Below are 20,285 nucleotides of genomic sequence, written 5' to 3' on the forward strand. Positions count from 1 at the left end.
AAACAGATATTCTGAATAACCCTGCTACATATGTGAAGCACCAGTTCAAGTGATAGTCTTGTCCATTAACTAAAGAGCAAAGTAGCAGCACAGCAAACTAACTGATCTTACTCAGCTCCCACCCCTCCTCTACCACAACTTGCTGCGTGGGTTTGGACAATGCACCTAAGTATTTATTTATGCAAGGTATCTCAGTCATGATAGAATCATCTGCCTAATAACATGCAAAACTCAGGAAGAACCATAATATATTAAACAGGTATCTGAAGTATGACTTAAAATAACAGATTTGTAATACACTTTAGCAGTTATCTGTTCAATATCTGTGGCTGGGTAAGTTCCAGAAATTTAATGTAGTATAACTTTATTGAAAAACCTAAGAGAATCATCCCTCAGATGAATGGTCATCTCAACTATTTTAGAAATGAAGAAGTGATCAATAGTGATTTCTAACTTAAAACAAACTTAGATTCTGATCAATTTTTGTTAGTCTGCTATTTACATCTTTTTAAATGCTTGCACTCGTGCTCAGAGATTAATACAGTAAGCATCAAGTGTTCATATTGCACAGCCATCCGCCTAATTTTCCTTAATTTCAGCAGCAGTAGCTCCCCCCTAGAAATCAGGAACTGTAAGTTCTTCAGACCTCTCATGGACAAGACTCCCTTGAATTCATACTCAACCTCCCTGTGACTCAGAGCCTCCATCACCTCAGTCAGAAAGGTGTCACCTAGCTTTCTTTATCAATCCTATAAAACACTCTGGTAATTCAAGTGAAGTGCAAATTATCATTATGGTATTGTTAAGGAGCTCTGACCTATTTCAAGTTGCAGTTGAAGGTGAAAAATGGTGGTACCACAACTATACCTACAGCGAAAGAAAGAAAAATGAGCCTTGCAATCCAAAATGTCAGAGTTAAATAGAGACAGTTCCTTTAAACCAGTGTGGCATGACCAGCAGCTAAGTGATGTCTAAAGCTAGTATTTAGCTCAGACACCCTCTGATCTCAGCATGCGACACTTCCACCTTGCTTGTTTACAGGTCCAGTAAATTAAGGGTTGGTCAGGTCTGCCTTACATGAAGGACCTGGAGAAAGGCTGGCTCTAAAGCCCATTTATTTCAGTAACTTTGGGGACATCTTACCCTTTTAGGTCAGTAAGTCTGCAAGAGCTGTTTCTTGCAACTCACTACTCAGGGGCTCAGTCACACAAGTGTCAGGAAACAGTTCTGCAGCACTACCAGGTTCGCACAAGAACATCTAGGTCTATTTTTCTAGTGTTTAAACTGGCCTAATTTGTACCATTAATAAAAATAATATTGCTATTCTGTAGTCTTAAGTGGTCAACATCATATGAAGTGTAAGCTTATCCTGGAGACTTTCACAGAAATGTAATTCATCCTATTTACTTTATTTACATATTCTACACGTAAGAACCTCTTTGGAAACAGCAATGGAAGTGTGGGTTCACTACAGGTCTAAAACAGCAGGCTAAAAAAATTTCACCAATGAAATGAGTAGCAGAGGTACTGTGTTAGGCCAAGTCCCATTGTCTTGTCTCACACCACACTTTCAGTGAACTGCAAAGAGTGAATGAGGAGCAGTAACAACCACTTAAGCCCATTTTGTCCCACCAGTACAAGAAAGATGCGGACACTCTTCATATTGCAAACATATACATATACACACAAGCATATGCATTTGTGTATGTATCTATACATACATTTTTGCAGGCACATGCAAGATAAAAACTAAACACCACATAGTAGGCTGGTTCGCAAAGTAGCCACAAAGACAAAAAATAGCGTTAGACTGGAATAAAATTACAAACTTAGAACAGCCCAGCCACTCTTTATCTACCTCCCTTTATGCATCAAAATTAAATTCTTAATATGCAGATCAGCCAAAGCATGGCTGTACTTTGTAAGTGCTGCCAATACTTGGTTGACATACTCCTTTTGATAAAAGGTGTATTATATTAATCAAGCTTTTATCACTCCAAAAGACAAGTTGAATTTTTCTTTCCTAAAGGTCTTACCACACACTACCTGGGAACTTTCGTTAGCTAGGTAGCTGCCACACCCCACCCCCAAGATGTTCATAGGGGGCATATTAAACTCATGTTCCAGAGATGGCATAATTTCCCAGAATTATTTCCAGGTAGAATTCAAGGCAGCTGATCATCTTGTACACATTAATGACTGAATCCTAAGCATTTAAAGACAGCCTCTTTTTGCACCTTAATACTCAGTAGAAGCCAGTTAAACAATGACGGGCAACTGAAGATGCCTTCCTCTAAGGGCTGAGAGCTCCTATTCTTCAGCTTGCTGACCTGCAGAACAAGCTGAAACACTTCTCTCAGGACCACTAAGAAGAAAGAATTTATCTGCTTTTATGTACAGTTATTAACTCATACTGCAGCATATCTCATCAGAAGCAGAGGCACATATTTCTGATAATACTTAAAATAAATTCACTTGTTCCAAAACCTCAGCTGGAAAGTACTTCTTTTTCCTCTGCCTAACCAACATTTCACGAACACAACAATTTGGATTCCCTGTCTCACTAGAGGTCCATCAAAGATCTAATGTTCCTACCAGCAACAAACATTTCCAGGTGGAGATTCACAGTTCACAGAGCTGTTACTCAAAGTCAGGTATTCAGTCAAAGCCCAGGACCTACTTCCGAAAGCCTCTACCATGGTCTTATTCCTGTGATCAGTTTGAATAAACCATGTACGACATAGCAGATGCAAAGGCCTTGGTGGTGTGGTTAGACTACATCATAGTTTTTTTTCAAATGGGACTGTCTAGCTAGCTGTCTGCCTTCTTGCAGCCTTGACGGGGGGGAAAAAGATAAATATCGTAACACTTTATTGGCCCTAACAACAATGTGCTTCTTCAGTGAGTTCCACCAACATTTTGTCAATGCACAGAATCCCACACGGAATCTGCCTGCAGTTTTACCCAAAAAACTTCCAGGTGTTCACACACATGACTGCTACTTAGTTACTCCACACATTAACAAGCTTCAAGGGGTACCATCAGTTACAAAAGGCAAGTAATTTGACCAAGTATGGAACATACTGCATTGCTTTAATTTTAAACTTAAAAACCACACATTTTTGCAGCTTTCTGGAAATGAGAAAACTCAAATTATTTTCACTTATAAAAACTTTATTAAAAGTTTCACTTTTTAGTTAGTTTGGAAACAAACATTTTGCTTCAACATCTGCACAATGATATCCCTTCAATTTGAGAATATTTCAACATCCTGATATCATAAAAACCACTTGAGCATACAGTAGCGATCTAACTGATAGAAAGGCGGGGGAATCCAGATTTATTCTGCAGCAGATCTTGCTCATCCTCAGTTGAAATGCACACATTTTTTCCATAGCATCTTTTGGGGCTGCTTTTGGGGAGGAAAAAAAAATCCTCTGAGCAGCATTAGTCCTCATTACAAATAAACATGCCCTGCCATGTATCACTTTCAGTATCACTTCTGAAAAATCTCAGATGCTGCCAGGGTTTCAGCTGAGGTTAGCTGGCCATCAGGGAAAACTATGTCCTGAGGCAGCATCCCACACCAGCTCCCCACACCATGCCCTCCACAGCTCTAACAGTGCTTCCCAGTAAGACCCTCCCACTATCATCCCAGACAGAAGTCTATGGAAAATGCTGCTGCTATTACCCATGTCCATAGAGAGGGTGGACAAAACACTGAGAAGGTGCTGGAACAGGGGTAGTAACTCCATGTCCTCACCAGTAGAAGCTGTGTACTTACAGAAACATGGAAATGAGTTAGGTACCTTGTATTTTGCTACAATTTGCCTAACAAAGAAAACACTATTCTTGTGATTTACTCTCATTAACTAGCTTGTCCACTTACAGGGAGTGGAGACGTATTTTTCCCTCCAAAAGAAACAGGTATTTTTTTAACTTTTTTTTTACGCTTAGGATTCTGGGTAGTTCTTTCAATCCTTCTGCCTTTATAGAAGCCAAATGAACTTCATGCTGTGCAAGTTTGATAGAAACATTTAAGTAAGTTTTCTTTCTCATCCAGGAACTATGATTCCTTTTGTTCCCCTATCATAAACACCGCTTTTGTTTTGTACAAAGTTTTAGTTGGACAGCACTGTTTGGTAGCTTGAAGTACTCTGACGTATTACTCAATGTGCCACATTTTGCTATGGGTTTTCAGTTTACTTTGATAGGGCAAAGGAAGGAGATGGTGTTTTCAACTCTTTTCTGTTTCAACAACTTCCAAGCAAAGTGAATATCGATCGATCCCTTGTCAAAATCCACTAGCATAGATCCCTGTACTTGCACAGAGTATCACATAGAGTAACAAGGTCCTGAGCAAATGCGGGGATCTACACTAGCAAATCTCAAAACTAGACCTTTATCTTGGGATGTAACATTTGACTACCCTAGCCAAAATATAGCCTCAGGTAATTAATGTAGAAATATTTACTGTTACTTTTTGCCAGCACCTAACACACATAACAGACTCTTGAAAATCACTAACAAAAACTTCCTGAACTCCAGGAATTACACACAAATAACAACAATCACCCTCCTATGCAAACAAAAACCACTATAGTACTGGCCACAGATAGTCCCTTCTTCAGGTCACTGATGGAGAAGCTACATTCTCTTTTAGAGATATTCCACCATTAGTCTGAGTAACTGAACAATTTACAGCACCAACTCCAGACCTAAAAATTTAACCAGCACACTGAAGCTGTAGTAAGCTGGTACTCTACATCCAGGCGGAGCTACCTTGCTAAAATCACTTACCAAACACGCTCACTGAAAGTTTCATGCAACTTTTAAGAACAGTCTGGCATATACCATGTTACAGGAGAAAGATAAAAGCAACATCACAATTAAGACATATTATCTTCAGCATCAGTAACTAACTGATGCTATCTGGACTGGAAGCTATCCAGACAACAAAATCACATTTAAAAGATGTGAATAAGTCCCCAGTAGAAGAAATATTGACAACAGTGGTCTATTTCTGGAGATGTACCCTCCTTGTCTTGCATTTTGCTTAGCTTGCCCTTAAGGCTGTAGCTTGACAAGCAGTAAGATAGCATAAGCCAGTTGTGAAGCCAAAAGCAGTCCTGTCCCTTGTACTGCTTCTATTCCCCACACTCCCGCACCACTTTTTTGGGGCAGTTTTCCAGTCTGATTCATGACACAACATAAGATCTGCCCAACAGCAGTCAGTTCTATCTGTGGTGGACAGAAGAAGTTAAACAAACAAAATCCATTCATTTTAGGTACAATCAGTCCTCCAGTTCAGCTCATTACACAACTGCAAAAAACACTAGCATGGCCTCATGAGGCAGGATGCAAGTGTCCAAGGCTGAGACTGTTTCTTTCAGTGACAGTGCTGACATTTAAACATGATGCTTCACTTTTACTTCTGTCAAATAAGTCTTATTCCCTTCTTCGTCAGGACACTGTAGCTCAAATGACATATTTTATCATTGAAAATGGGGTCAGCATTACACAGGTATAAGGAACTGAAGGCAAAAAAAGACTCTGGGAGTCTGAAGACTCTTTACTCTTCATGCCTACAGATTAAGACCACTTAATATCCTTGCAATCTCTCCAACAAGGAAGGATGCAATTTGCAGAGAGAACTTCTCATCTCCCTTCAATGCACTCTGAAATAAATTAACTTCCACAAATTAACAGAGGACTAGGTTGCCAAAATGTGACAGAGAAGTAACAAATTCTTTGACCCTAGCTGTTACCAAGGCTGGCAAATCAGTTGCAAGCACAAAAATTTAGAGCCATTAGGGTAGAAACCTTGACTCTTCTGAGTACCAGTTGGATTTTTTACAGCAGGCTCCTATCAACCAGAATGAAGATTCCAAAAGTACATAGAAATAAAGAGAAGTACAACAGTTGTTGGGCTTGATGCTTCACATCATGCCTGTGTTCTCAGTGCTGCAGTTTCTCTACTTGGCAGAATGCAAGTAAAAAGCATTTTCGGCAAGTAAGAGTTGGATACTTGGGTCCACATGCAAAATATATTTGCATTTCTAGAATAAACACATTTTCTTCCACATTTCTTGTGGGAAACATTAGCACTACCTTTAGAATCAACACATTGAGGTAAACAGGCATACATCATCTTTCTAATGTAATGACATAAATAGAGCAGAAGAGGTCTTTAACCATGGTTTTATCCCTCAGAGTAATATCGTAACACAGGGTTCATATCTCAATCATGAGTCTATACAAAGAAGTAAATTTAGCACTAATGAATTTACAGATTGCATAAAGACAAAACCATGCAGTGTAGCGTACCCAGCATCTGATATAGAAGATGCGGGGCCATACTTAACTAAGTTTTACGATAATTTCCTACACAATGTTTTTCCACCACTTCCACAGATAGGTCACAGACCAGGCAATAAATGTGGTTTGTTTCTTACATGTTTACCTACGAAGCTGTTCAATTACAAGTGGTAAGTATGGCCCAGTAACACAAAACAACTCTCAGAAAACATATTCCTACTTGCTCCACAACTGAAAAGAGCCATGCTAACTTCCATCAAGGAAAAATCAGTCATGCCCCAAAATGTTACCACAAATAAAACCGCAACTTGTAATTTACCATCTCATTCGTTTTCCATCAAAGTGCATCATACTTTGAAGTTCCCCTGGACTACTTTCAGCAGATCTACTGTAAGAGAAGTATCACTGGCTCCCACAACTCAAAGACTGCGTTTCATTTTATAGCACAACCAATAAATACAACTTGGCATTGCAGAAATCAACTATTGGAGGTGTGCACTCTGGTTTGGATCAAAAGCACATGCAATTCTGGTCAGGTCTCGGAGCTTGGACACATCACATCTCCCATGATCCTCAACAAGATCCTTAATTTCTTCCTATTGTCCCTTGCCACTTGGAGAGAAGCTCAGACCTGTGGCAGTACCCTGTAGCTGAAGGCAACATTTAACTCCAGCCGGCCCACCACAGCAATGACTTTTGAGTGGATTCTCATGAAGAGTCCTCTGCAAAAATCACTCAGGGAACCTCAGTTAGAATGAACAAAGTTGTCCCATTAAACTGCCTGTTAACAGGCAGTAATGAGAAAGTAGCGAAAGAAGTACAACACAAACTAAGTAACAACCTGCCATTGGTTACAGATTAATGACTTTGCAGCTCCGTTAGGAGGTATACAGTGAATGATGCACACCTGTTTAAAAAGCTGAAAATTGTTTGGGGAAGCTGCAGTATTTACATTCTTCTCTCCATAAATAATTTTAAAATAATAGCTTTAAAAATTGCAACCATGCAAGACAATGCATTTCTATGTAAGTTGTCCCTCTGTCGCAACTGGGGTATTCTTCCAAACAATCTGTTTTCTCTCAACCAACCTGACTTCCATCATGAGATGTGGAATTGTATAAATGAATCGTTTCCTTCCTTTTTTTCCTGTGTATAATTTTATGTCTGCACACAGTAAAGTCATGTTGTTCCCTCATATTTATCACATTATTCTAGATCCACAGTTACTACAAAATCACTGTAAAGTATCTTTCTGGCATTATTCAATCCATCTAAAAAGTTCTCAAACCACCTACCTGAGTGTTTTTGCTATAGTAAGTTGTTTGGAGTGAACCTTACCTTTATCATCTGTCCTTTATGGCTGTATTTGTGACCTATCTACCTGCACTTTTCAACGAAAGAAAACCAAATTTGCACAGTATAAACTTTCATTGACTACAGTTCTTTGCTAAAGCAAAATCCATCATTTCCTGAGTATACTCCATTACAGTACTGGTAGGAGCCAAAGCATCTAACCGGGGAGCACAACAACGTAACTGCTCGTTTCTTGTTACTGAGCAGGGGGATGTTGCAACGTTCCACCTCCCAACAACTGCCCGGACCTACACGAGGCAAAACCGGCACTCACCTCCTTTGCCTTCCACGGTCACAGAGCTGGCACAGAAATGTTTTCGGTGCAGCAGTCAACCATTCTGCCTACAGCTCTGGTTAGCTGCAACAGAACAAAAATCACCATGATACCGCTTTCCCAGCTCGGCGCGTTCGCCTGTCAGGAAAAGAGCCTGCAGCCACCCATAAAAATTAACTCCAGACCGATGAAAATAACTCTTTTTCAGGGGAGGAGTAACAACGTCGGGAGGAAAATGAAAAGCAGGAAGCTGATCTCAGCAGCGCGGGGAGCGCGGACGGGGCGGAGCGGCGGCGCGGAGCGAGGAAAAGTGGAGCACGGACTGGCTGCCGGCGGCTGGGCTCCGGCGGCATGGCCCAGCGTCGTCGCCTCACCGGCACACCCGCCCTACGGCTCGGCTCCTGCCGGCGCCGGCACCCACCCCCCAGAACCCCTCGCACACGCGGGTACCTCCCCGCCCCCCCTCACCGCGCGGACCAACGTCAGGGGCACGCAGCACGCAGGTAGCCGGCCCTGCAAGAGCGAGCGAGCGAGCGAGCGCCCGCCGCCGCCAGCCCCTCAGCCCCGCGCTGCCCTCGGGCGCCGCCCCGCCAACCCCGCGCCGCGCCGCCGAGGCCCCTCTCACGCGGGAGCCGCTCTGAAAACGCACGTCCCTGCAGGACGAATCCCGCGCTGAAGGGAATTCTTGCTGCGTGTCAAACACAACAGATGACGGTATCTCCTAAAAGATCGAACTGCCATGTTTAGTGCAAAACTATCTAACTTCCTTTGATGAAGTTATGGCGGGAGGGGGTGGGGTGTCTTTAGGGAAAAAAACGTCAAGAACCGAGAGGCTTTTTCGGGCTAAAATTCAAACCGACACCGAGGTGGGCTTTAACTCCAAGACAGCATCTCCTGAACCTCTCGAGCCGCCTCTCCCAAAGGCACTGGCCAGCCCCACCGAGAAACCCCTTCCTGGGGCAGGGCTCCCTGCAGGGGCGAGGGTTGATCCTGCCCCGCCAGTCCGAGACTCCCCTGCTGGCCCTCCTGGCCCCTGGCAAGAGTCTGGCTGCGTCTGCCACTTGCTGTGCTGTCCCCACGTTCCTCAGAAGTGAGGTGTGCTCACATCATTAGAATGGCATTGCAAAAAAGCCAGATAGAGCGATATTCGTAGCATTCTAAATAAACGTCAGCAGCAAGTGTCGACGTAAAGCCAAAAAGTTACATCACAAGGTGGACTCACTACTGTGGGGGCCATCAGCTGATGTTTCACCAGAAGAATTAAAACCCATAATGCAAAACGGCATGTAAATGCACCTTCCTAACACTTGTGTAGTCAGAATCCAAGCTATACTTCTTAACTAAAAGTAAACAATCCCTATTGGTTTACCTTTTTTCCTAATTGAGACTGCAGAAATAACCACAGAGAGAATTCCAACTTAGACATATGTCTTCCTCCCTTTTAGTTCTGAATGTTTTGCCTCCTTATTTGCATGGCAAGATTTGCTGGTATTTTGCACTGGGAAGATAGAGGGGACATGGGATCAGAAAACAATGAAACAGTACATCAGTTTGAGTCAAGTTCTTACACTTTTTAAAATCCTGTCTGATGCCTTCCACACCAGTACTGATGGCAGAAGGTAAAAGAGGAGCAAGGTGGCCAACCAATTTGATCTTTACCACTTTTCATCTATTTTCTCATCTGCTCAATATAGGAACCTGTAGTATGTCTTTAAACTCACATATGGAAGATCTCATTCCAGAAGCCTATTGAAATCCAGCAACTTTTAATAAAGCATTTAGCGCCGTCTTTGAAATTCATTGTGCCTCTTTCACTTTCTGATACTGTTTCAGTGATATACTGTTTCACTGTATGCCCTATATTCCGTCTGCAGTCAAATCCAGACTGAGCTGGAGACACAAGCACACCTCTCTGCCTACCCCTCTGCAGAGCCCGACAGCCTTTACTTCTAAGAGTGGACAGACAGGAGCCAAACCTTCACCCTCAGCCTTCCCAATTCACAGCCTTCCTTTGTGTAACTGCCATTACATTAACTAAGGCTGTAAGTTTAAGGTCACTCATGCAGACATACACCCCTATCTACAGCTACTCGAGTAGTCCACTCTGACAGAGTCGATGCAGAGCTTCATTGCAGCAGTATGTTCAGGTGCTGCAGCAACATCAGCAGAGCCACAAGGAGACTAACAGCAACCAAAGTCTCAGCACACAAGCTAGGCCAGCCAGCATACAAGCAGCAACACTCCAGATCCTATCCACCTTAATATTACTCAGTGCCATTTCTGCATGAATGTCCATATAGTTTGGCAGCTTTATCCCTTTTCATTCATAGATACTCTAGTTCCACTCTCAGCAGAAGTTCTGAGAGTCTCACAATTTATTCTCACAATAATTCTCACAAATTATTCATTCTTTTCAGGGAAACTATTAGCACTGAAGCAATGTGGAGCTGCTTCCTTACTAAGAAAGCATACAGTTTAAAGCCAGAACAATGAGGACTGGGAATGTAATTTATACACTTAGCTGTACAGATCTAGTGAGTATTAAAACCAAGTAGCCACAAAACCTGTGTGAGATACTGTGCTGGTGGTGCACAAACCAACAGCAGGCAAGGTTAAAATACACCTAAGAGTTCAACTTAAGGGAAATAGCAAAGATATTGCCAAGCTGCTTCTGATCTAATTACTGTTACATAAATGCCTAGGGTTCTCTTCAAATCCAAACCAACACCTGTAGAGCATCACTCACAGCTCTGGGAGTCCATCGCACCAGATATCACGCACCTGCCCTCCAGTCCCAGGACTGTACTGTGGATTTTGGAGAAGCTGTTTCCTACTTGCTTTTTAAGAAGAGAATCCACAGCACTCAGTACTGGTTTTCCTCTGCTATTCACTGACACTCAAGTGTTGAAAAGGACACTTCCCAGTTCTTACAAATACCAGTCAGGTATACTCTTCCTACAGTGTACTAGCTTCCCTCCTCTCAACTGCTTCAGTTCAAGTACACCTGTACACCAGTGAGAGTATTTCATTAGATATAGAAGAGCAATCTCTGGCACTCTTGACATGACAGCCAAAGACAATTTGTTCCAGCAACCTAGAAAACATCAGAAGCACTTTAAACAAAAGTATTCTTAGTAAATAAAAACCATTAACCAATTTATAAGGTTGACTAACAAATCATTTCAGGCACATCTTTAACATCGGTCTATCTTGTTTTAGTACTAAACTAAAACACTCTCATACATGTTTTTCCGTAACTTGCTATTATTTATTTTGCAAACAATTTTGTATAAGTGTTCTGAAAGACCCTCCTCTATCAGCCTAACTTCAGCACCCTTAAGACAATAGTTCATACAAAGTTGCAGAGACAGTAACTAAAGAATTGCATTGTTTTCAGTACAAAAAGCTCCATTTCTTTAACCCTGCCTTTCTACAAAAGAAACTTCCTTGAGAAACTGAAGTAGCATCTGCTTGTACTTCAAATAATTATTCTCTGCTTCTTTGCTCCTCCCAAGTTTCCTTGACTGAGGTCATCAAAATAACAAGTATGTTTTAAAATCAAAGTGTAGCATGTGTAGGATTTCAGGGGCAGTACTGCATAAGACATTGTTAGGCAACCATTCTTCTCAAAATGAAACAATTTGTGCTTAACACTACCACTTAGACTTCTGCAATTATCTTTGCTGGCTAGTGATATTACCCTGTTTGGAGGCCTCTGACTTCAGTATAGATACAGCATTAGATCAGCAGTTATTTACGCTGCAGTCGTTATTTCCTATAGGTCTGCAAAATTAACTAAAAAGTACAGTCCGCTGTTGGTAGCCTTATATTAATTTTTCAGGCATCCACATCATCTACAGGACACTTTTTTAGTTTTTTTAAAGTGATAATAATAAAAAAAAATTAAACCTCACTACTTTAAATTGTTTCAACTTTATTCTCACAGGGAGAATACATACAAATATTTTGAAAGCTTGAAAATGGTCATGAAAAGAGATCATCTAACATATAATCATCCCTTAGCTATTAGACAAGATAAAAACCTACCTCAGAAAGAAGACATGAAGTAGGAAGTAGCAAGCACCTACAACTGTACACACTCTGGTGCTTTAAACACATTTTCATATGCACAGAAGTCCAAGCATTTATAATCAAGTGGTTATTCTGCACTTTTTCAACATTAACTTGAATTTTTTGTACTGCTTAAACAACCAGTACTCACAATTCATTGGTATGTTACAATTTCTGACCTCTCATCCCCTACATTAAAGGCAGGTGTAGATTAGGCACCAAATTAACTTTATTTAAAACAAGCCAACCCAGAGACAGTTTGATCAAATTTACTCACTCCATCAGTACATCTATCTTCTCCTGAACTGACATGACAGGATGACTTCTCCTGGCTTGTTACTGTGGTACTTTATGAGCACTAAAATTATTTAGAAAGTGACCAAGATGAGGAAGACCTGGTGGAAGAAAATACAAAGGGAAAAAGTAACACTGACGGATCTTGCTTGACTGAAAGCTTTCTCCCCCAAACCAGCAAGGAACTAGTAGCAGCAAAGAATAAAGGAAACAAGCAAACATTTTGAGGGCATATTTAAAACACTCCAAAACTTAACCTGGAAGTGACTGTCAGTGAAGACATCCAAACAATTCCCCAATCAAATCCACAATATCAGTGTACTATTGTAATTTTGCCTCCTGTAAAATACACAAAATAACTGTGCTCACATATACATACAGAGTTTGCAGTATTACCAATAAATTACCTCCACTGAAGCTCCATATTTTCTTCTAATCCCATGAAGAAATATAATATTAACCAGGGAATCTGAAAGAAGTCACTATTCAGCTCAGAATGGACACAGTCTCCCAATCCAATGTCTACATAACTCCGCAATACTGCACAGTTAATATAACACTAAAGAGATAAATTAATTCAGAAAACATTCCAGAAAACACCATCAACAATCTGCATATTCAGAAATTGCAGAACCACCATTTTGGTGGTTCCTAGATCTCAGTACTTCTTAAGAAGTTGCTCCAAATACTTTCATACACACACGTACACACAAAAGCTTTCTGAGCTATGTAGTACATGCAACACCCTATTTCCATCACTAGAAGGCCATTGCCCCATTACCCTCTACACACACCCACATGTCACAAGTGTCAGAACAACTTCAGGTACAAATGCCATACTTAAATAATGCATACAATACCCAAGCCAAAAATCCTAACACAGGCAGCATGCTGTCCCTTCTTATCCCTACCACACACTGTTATCCTGAGAAGTTTAAATCCCAGTTCTCTGCTATAGGTGGAAGGCACTGAGATATTACACACAATGTGGCAGAATAAAATCCTAACACCACTTCTCCCTTTTTAGCTTTATTACCAGAATAAGATACTGGCAACTTTAGTGATGCAGAAATTTACTTCTCACAATGTAAGATCATGCATTACCTGCAGCACAAAACTTATTAAAGTTTCTTAAAATTAAGAAGGTTTTGCCTGGTTATTCCTTTAAGAATGAGCACTGTTCTCTGTGAGATTTAAATGCAAAACACTTTAAAAGGAAACTGTATTAGTATAACTTTATCTATTTTCTATTTCTATCGGAAACTATTTATTAGAAAGACATCTACTTCTGGTTTTTAACAACTCAATTTTCTTCCTAGATGTACTGCTGCAATATTCTGTAAGCATATTCTTAAGAGATCCAAAGGTTCAAAGACCAGCTGCAAAGAAAGCTATTTCACTCTGCTAATTTGCGTCAAGTTTTATGGTTCCTATCTTCCCTCCTAAATGGAAAACTAACTGTGATAAAACATCAAGCCCAATTAGAAACAGCCACTACACACAACTATTTATTTGAATTATTTCCTTTAGGGTATTTGCAATTTTTTTTTACAGAATCCTTTAGTGTTTGGGCCAAATACTGCCATTTTTCCTCAGAAAAAAAAACCCCTCCACTTCACATCTCATTCAGTAAGTACTTCATTGAATTAAAATCTTGATACATATAAAAATAAATCCTTCAAATTTAATTTATTATAATGAAAAGCCAGAAAACCACTATGGCAGCCTTAGTGCTGCATTCAGGATACACTTGTGATTTTCTTCAGGTTACAGTGAGCTTGCACATTGGAAAGCCCAAGTTTGGCATTTGTTTGAATATTAATTCTTAAGACAGTGACCAAGTACAATGTAAGACTTTAGCATAAGAATTAAAGCTCAGATTTTTCGAGCTCGGTCCCACTGGTAACACATTTGTCAATCCTCTGAAGTTTAGCTTTGTTTTGGGCTGTAATCTACGATACAATTATTTTCAGAAGTAAGGGCCAAAAATCTGATAGAGTTCTGTGGGCATTGGAAGAAGTTGGGGAACAAAGGGGGTAAGATTCAGAAAATAGGCAAGTGACTTATAGAAATGTGTTTTGTCCACATCTGTGGACTGCTGGCGGCTGTGCCAGCCACAGCAGGAGATGAGATCAGTCTGTGGCAGCACCAAGCGAAAGAGCAAGCAAGCACAGAGGAGAGGTCAGGTCCCTGCAGGTGGGCTGCTATCCCATTTGTAGCATACCCAGGTTCTATTTTCCTGCACAGACATGTTCTCTGGAAAAGTGAGCAGGGCAGCAAAAGAAGTAGGGAAATAATTTTCGTTCACTTTACTTCAGAGCAAACCCAGCCTGACCTTTAACTGTCACGTTGTTTTAACCTCTGGCCGCTTTCCCACCTCTGCAGCCTCTCCTCCTGCTCTCACCCTCTGGCAGAGGGGCCCAAGCGCCATGTCCTGTCCCGTGGTGCCCACCCCGGTGCAGGGGTACACCAGCACACACCACGGCTTTCACAACAGCCGAGCCCAGCACAGCCACCCCCTGGGAAGCAGAGCTGCCCAGGAAGATGGCTGGCCCCAGCCAAGGCCATCACAACTGTGAGCAAGGACGGATGACTCCTCCCTGGAAACAGGAGGGGGGGGGGGTTATGCCAGCAAGAAAGCATCATGTAAACATAGTAGCCAACACGCAAATCCAGCAAATAAAGTAAAATTTTCAGCCACTCCTATGGATTTCTCAGAAGTCATCCAAACTCTAGCTGTTCTTTTGTTTTACCAACAACTAATTCCTCTGAACAACTGCAAACAAATTGAACACAAGGTGCTTCTGCAAAACTATTACTTATTCTTGGTTAATTGGGGTTTCATATGCCAGAGCAAAACATTTGCAGTAACATCTCTCGTGATGATGTTCACTCTTATCCAAAGAACTGACACCAAATCCGGACGTGTGAATCAGTGGCTATCACATGGCCTTCTCTAAGAGCTTCTCTGTGTTTTGTCAGCATACTATCTAAGCCAAAATGAGTAATTTTTCCTCATTCAACCCCCCCCAAATAAACCCAAAACCAATGCCTCCCCAAAAAAAACCCCACACTATTTCTTCTCTGGTCTGTGGTTTTCTCCTCACTGTCTGTGTGGGACTCTAAAGCTAAAAAAAGTTTCTGTTATGGAACAGTCCACTTTTATAGTAAAGAACACAAAACAGATTACCAACATTCAAAGTCCCTTTTTACTTCAACCATGCAACTGCCTACCCCCCTCCAAAAAAAACCCCAATCCCAACTCATTTTTTTTTACATTCTACATTCAGTCAGTAAAAGTCAATTTAAAGTGCTGAGTGATGCACATATGAATACATTAAACCTTTTCATCACGGAAAACTATACAGGTTTCTTGAATGCAAGGTTAAAACACATCTATGAGACATCACAGAAGAGGGTGAGTCTCTTCCTGCCCCTCCAGCATGAATGCAAGGAACACAGATGCCAATCTATCTGCTACCTACCTGCCTGTAAAAAAAAATATATAAACATAGTCATGGCATTAACATTCTGTAACATACAAGCAGTTTTTTTTTTTTTTTGTGGGGGGTGCATTGTTTTAACTAATAGGAAGAAAAGGTTTAAGATAAGACACTTGTTACCAAAAGATGGAATGCTTTATAGATCCAAATTATGTCCTTGATCTATGCAGAAGAGCAACACTCTAGTTGCCAGAAGTCACTGTACAACACTGGCTTGCCAATAACACAAATTCTCCCATCTTGTACCTCTCCTGCACTCCTTAAGTTAAGCACAGGTCAACAATAATAGCTATTTACATGAAAACCTCATCCTGTGAAATGCAATGGCTGCAGAGATGATGCTACTAGTGCATTTTAGACTGCCACAGAAAGGTACGATGGTCCACAGGATACAGTAAAACTTCCAGCTGCTGCTGCTTAACTTCAAAGAAGTAATCAGCTGTGTTCCTGCATCTCCCAATCAAGCACCACTGTTGCTCCCTAGGACCCTGAGTGGTACAGCCCAGGAGAAGAGAGAAGAGAGAAAGCAATTGCTAGCTTTAGTGCTGAAAAGACCTGAAAAAGGGTAAGTGTACTCCTCTAAGAGCAAGAGGCTGCTGTAACAAGCAACCTGGACAACTTTAGTATCTTGTCCATCTTGTTTGTTTTTTGCAAAGTGATTCCACTATTATAATTTGATCTTCTGATCTGTTGTAGATGTGGGCTGTGAATTTAACTGCATCACTCATAGGCCAATGCAGTATACAAACCACACAGACATAGTAATTCCCTGTCAACAGACACTTACTTAAATCTTCACCGCAGTAAATGCTGTATTGATTTTTTTTTTTTTTTAATTTTGCTTTTTCTAGAAGACGGCGGAGGGAGGACAGGGGAGAATGTTAAACATGGCCATGAAGGCTGGTGTAAGAACACAAGGCCTGGCCCAATAATTGGAGCAACAACTAGTCAGTCATCACATTTACAGTTTCCTTTGATTTGGACATACTTGACGCCCCTGAAGTCACTGGAACACCAGCTTCATATACTTAAGCCATGAGTACTAAACAGATACTAAACTGACTGGCACACACAAGATATTTTATCTAAATGCAGGTAACTTGGCCTAAGTGTTGACTTCTGCATTTCACATACATTTTCAAGGACTCTAGTTTTCAATCACAGCTTCTTTAAGGAGAGACAATAGAGCAGGGCAAAAATTTTACCCTGAGCATCAAAGGCAATATGCTTACCTTCCTCTGCCTCCCCCAACTTCTATAAAATCCAGGAACAAGCACTATAATAAGCAGATCTTATCCCCAACTAGTTTCACTTTCAAGAACTTAATATCAAAAGAAATACCAAGTTTATTGATTAATAACTTCCCAAGTACTATTTTTAACATCTACTGCTATAAAAGAAATTAATAAACAGGATTTGCAACTTGCTAATGTAAGAAGAGTGGTTACTGCAGCCTAACCAGATTTTGCATCTTGAAGGAATGTCCAAGATGTACCCTCATTGCATACAGCACTGGCTGTGACTGGCCTCAAAGACTCCAGATGGTTTCAGCAGTCTTATGGTTGTAGACACAAAAATCTGATTTAAACCAACTAATTGAGTATGCAGAACTCTGAGCTCATGCAGAGCTGAGTTAGGCTACTGTGGTTATTTACCCTTACTCAATGCAAGTTAAATTAGTGTGCACAGAGCTCCGTTTTATCACTGCCAAACCACTTCCGATACTTGCTCTAACTTATTAAAAGCACACTCAGGTAACTACAAAACATGGTGGTCTGCAAAGTAGACATACCCTCAACATTTGAAATCATGCTAGGTTTTACCAACAGGTTGGATCTTAAACTGCTACATTTTAACAAGGTGCTTCTAAAAAGTTGGTAGCAAAGAATCTTTTGATTTTTTTCTTTTTAAGACCCTGGGTACTGCACAGCCAACTCTCTAGATCTAAAAATCACTCAAATCCCACTGAAGATCAATCAGATGTGTGACGGATGCAGGAAACTTTTAGCTTTGTTAGTAAACAGGCAGTATATATTTGCCTGGCTGGCTTGCCTCTTACGTTGAGCTGGGCATTTGCCACAGCCCAGTGGTGCCCTGCATTCCCAAGGAAGCCATGAAGAAGACAAAGCACTCAGCACCTCGGTAGGGGATCTGGTGGATGGGACAACTCCAATTGTCCCTGAATTAACTAAAATCAACAGAATTTCATTGAGACATTTAAAATGGAGTTTGGCAGATAGGGAGAGAAGACCTTGGGTTTACTGGAATAAGAGATTTACATTGAAGAGGCACATGTTCTGTGTATTCCTCTTCACCTCCCACCTCAATTTCTTCTAGTAATACTATGATTAATTTGGAGTTACACAGCAATGTCATCAATTGTCAAACTACTCAGTAATCTTCACTAGGCCTCACAGCTCACTTAAGTACATCACAAAGCAGAAATCTCCCACAATCATGTATCTATCACAGTAGAGAAAAAGCACCCAGCGTCCATTGCCCTCTGGAAAGCTACCACTCTGCTCAGTAAGATGTGTAACTGGGTATGTCACATCATATGCTCTGGAGCCTTTTGACTTTGTGGTCAAACTAAAGCAAGTTGCTTACACTACTCTTTCTACACCAGGTATTACCAAGGGTAATACCCTGGTATTACAGTCACCGACTTTTTACACATCAAACTTCATCTTGCTGTGGTACTTTGCACATACAGTGGTAGCAAACTCTGCCAGACACATTAAGATCCACAGTTTGCAGCATACTGGAATTATGCTTGAAGAATACTGTTGAACACAGACACCCTGGCAATACATGATCTCTCATCTTAGAAGTTGAAAATTTTTTCTTTCATCATACACACAAATATGTGGAGTTTTTTGAATATTTCAAGTTAATGTAAGTGACCTGTAGCTTCTGAGTTGTAATGAAAACGAGGAAGAATCTCTCTCATTTGTGTGACTGAAAGTTTCAAACAGAAGTAATGGCAGCTATAGCTAAGTTTGTTTCATTAAGTGTCAACTCCTTAATAATTCATGACTGATAGTCATTTAATTTAAATACTGACAGACAGTCCAGTCCCATTGGTACATCATGTACCTTCTCAATTGCATAGAACAGATTTCCAGTAGTGTGTTTATCAAATACTGAATCCTTGCTTAGTTATTTACTTTCCTAATCATTATTTTAGGATTTTTATTTAAGAACTAAAAATCTTTTCAAATTAACGGCAAGTGAAAGGTGTAACCATTGGAAATCACACAATTTTCACTTTGAAATTTTAACTATCATCTGATTGCATTCACTAAAATTATTCAGGTCAGCCCTAACAACAAAGATTTTCCTAAATTTCATGCATTCCTGCAAATAGGAGTACAAAAAAATACGCTTCTGAATCTCTCACTTTTTGGCAAGACAATGGTGTTTGCTATTCCTTTCTGACAGCTGCTAATAATGCTCATCCTGTCCTCTCATCCCTTCCCATAAAATGAGGTGTAGGTACTTTGCTGGACAATACATGCTAGTACTACAGGTCTGTTAGTATAGAATTGATTTTAAATGTTCTTAAGTTACACCCATCATTGCTAGAAAAAAGAAATAGCACTACTTCATCTACAGGTATGTAAGAATTTTCACTCAATTCACCTCATACAGCTCATCACAAATGCTTAGACTCTTTTTTCTATATCATAATGACAAACAATTGACACTAACTAGGATGGCAGAAACTGAAATTTTGTGTAAGAGACGAATTCTTTTGACTCCTACTATCTATCTGCTAGTTAAGAAAGCTACCTCGTCTCAATTTCATCTCAGTCCTACTGAATTGCATTGTCTGTCCAGATGAACACGGTTGTCCAAATTCCCAAAGATACCTGCCTAATACACAGACCTGTCTTCTCTTTCAGAAAATAAAAATAGTCTGATTTTAAATAAATTCTCTTAACATAAATCAAGAGATTCACAAGTCTCAAAACCAAAACTTGTGGTCCACTGAATTAGGACCAATCACTTCATCTTACTACTGTTTGTTCAATGTTATTTCTGCAACTAAAACCTTGAAGTCCATAGATATCTTCTAACACAGGCCAGAGAGACTTGTACAAAAATGAGACTTAGAATTCAAACTGCAGGGTTAAGCAAGCATGAGTCTCAAATTATGCCTTTGATGAACTCCCTTGCTCTTTTACAATGCTTTACATCCTGATCACAGAATGTTTCAGGAGAACACTGACCATCCACAGAATAAGTGGAAACAAAAGCAAGAAAAAGTGAAAGAAGAACTCTAGCAGCCTAAAGAAAGATAGAGGCACTGGGAAGAGAAAGGAATAAATTTTAGTATTATGGTCTATATACTAGACAACAGAGTTTCACTACTTAGGATAAGCTATTTTGATTACTTCAAATGATCTCCAAACTTAGATACTGCTAGTGCCACTTGGATTCTTTTGTTTCCAAAGAAAAATATCTCCACA

At 40.4% G+C, this 20,285-nt stretch overlaps 1 protein-coding gene across 19 annotated transcripts in view; it reads right to left on the reverse strand.

Annotated features, from left to right (window-relative positions):
• Nucleotides 1-20,285, reverse strand: part of BBX (BBX high mobility group box domain containing) — a 148,449-nt gene that overhangs the window by 105,245 nt on the left and 22,919 nt on the right. For 4 of the 19 annotated variants that reach the window (XM_062003708.1, XM_062003691.1, XM_062003653.1 and 1 more), the window contains one exon: nucleotides 7,946-8,029. The exons of 12 other annotated variants lie outside the window; for them this stretch is intronic. The gene's annotated coding sequence lies outside the window, so the exon portion shown is untranslated. Of the gene's footprint in view, nucleotides 1-7,945; nucleotides 8,030-8,594; nucleotides 8,681-9,314; nucleotides 9,332-12,293; nucleotides 12,311-20,285 lie in introns of those variants that run through there. 3 more of the 19 variants (XM_062003731.1, XM_062003741.1, XM_062003723.1) reach the window with 3 other exon arrangements.

This window comes from Colius striatus, chromosome 1 (genome assembly GCF_028858725.1).
Source record: "Colius striatus isolate bColStr4 chromosome 1, bColStr4.1.hap1, whole genome shotgun sequence".
Classification (NCBI taxonomy): Eukaryota; Metazoa; Chordata; class Aves; order Coliiformes; family Coliidae; genus Colius; species Colius striatus.